This window comes from Lemur catta, chromosome 4 (genome assembly GCF_020740605.2).
Source record: "Lemur catta isolate mLemCat1 chromosome 4, mLemCat1.pri, whole genome shotgun sequence".
Taxonomy (NCBI): Eukaryota; Metazoa; Chordata; class Mammalia; order Primates; family Lemuridae; genus Lemur; species Lemur catta.
Genome location: NC_059131.1, coordinates 95,649,796 through 95,651,165, shown reverse-complemented (window position 1 = coordinate 95,651,165; position 1,370 = coordinate 95,649,796). Strand labels below are relative to the sequence as shown.

General features: G+C 35.2%; 1 non-coding gene across 1 annotated transcript; it reads right to left on the bottom strand.

The window, feature by feature from the left end:
• Window positions 1-444: 444 nt before the first annotated feature.
• LOC123637669 lies at window positions 445-610 on the bottom strand. The gene has a single exon (XR_006735016.1). It is a non-coding gene; the product is annotated as a U1 spliceosomal RNA (small nuclear RNA).
• Window positions 611-1,370: the final 760 nt, after the last annotated feature.

Genomic DNA, 1,370 nt, shown 5'->3' with positions numbered 1-1,370 from the left:
AGTATTTGTATACAATGGAGTACTCCTCAGCCATAAAAAATGGTGAACTAATACCTCTTGCATTAATCTGAATGGAACTGGAGACCATTCTTCTAAGTGAAATATCACAAGAATGGAAAAACAAACTCCACATGTACTCACCATTAAATTGGAACTAATCAATCAACACTTATGTTCACATATGGAAATAATATTCATGGGAAGTCAAGAAGGTGGGAAGGGGAAGGGGGGAATGGGTAAATTCACACCTAAAGGGTACAATGCACACTATCTGGGGGATGGGCACACTTTGACTCAAACGGTACAAAAGCAATTTATGTAACCAAAACGTTTGTATCCTCATAATATTCTGAAATTTAAGAAAAAAAACCTCTTTGAAGAAAACATGGGGCTCATGAGATTGGAGTTGGTGATGATTTCTTCTTTTTTTTCTACAGCAAATACCAGGAGAAAGCGTTAATGCAATCCCCCATTACCACAAATTATGCTGTTGAGTTTCCCACATTTGGGGAAATCACGGGGGTCAGCACATCCAGAGTGCAATGGATAAGTCTTGCCCTGGGAAAACCACCTTCATGATCATGGTATCTTTTCCCTCCCAGGTAAGTATGGCAATGATTTCTTGACCAAAGGCACAGACAATAAAAGAAAAAATAGAAAATTGGAATTTATGCAAATTTGAAAATTTTGTACATCAAAAGACACTATTGAGTAAAAAGGCAACACCTAGAAAGGAAGAAAATATTTGCAAATTGTATAACTGATAAAGGATTAATAGTCAGAATATATAGAGAATTCCTAAAACTCAAAAACAGAAAAACAAAATACCCCATTCAAAAATGGGCAAAGGACTTGAATAGACATTTCTCCACAGAAGATGTACAAATGATCAATAATCACATGAAAAAATGCTCAACATGACTGATCATTAGGGAAATGCAAACCACTTCACATCTATTAGAATGGCTACTAAAAAAAAAGTTTGATGAGAATGTAGAGAAATTGGAACCTTAATGTGTTGTTGGTGAGAATGAAAAATGGTGTAGCTGCTGCAAAAAACAGCATGGTGGTTCTGCAAAAAACTTAAAGTAGAATTACCATATGATCCAGCAATTCAACTTCTGGACATGTACCCAACAGAGTAGAAAGCAGAGTCTCAAAGAGATATTTGTAAACCCATGTCTACATTATTCACAGAAGCTAAAACATGGGAAAAATTCAAGTGTCCATTGACTGATGGATAAGTAAAATGCATAAACATATTGTGAAATATTATTCATCCTTAAAAAAGGAAGGAAATTCTGACATCTGATACACATGTGTGAAACTTGAGAACATTATGCTAAGCAAAATAATCCAACCACAAAGTG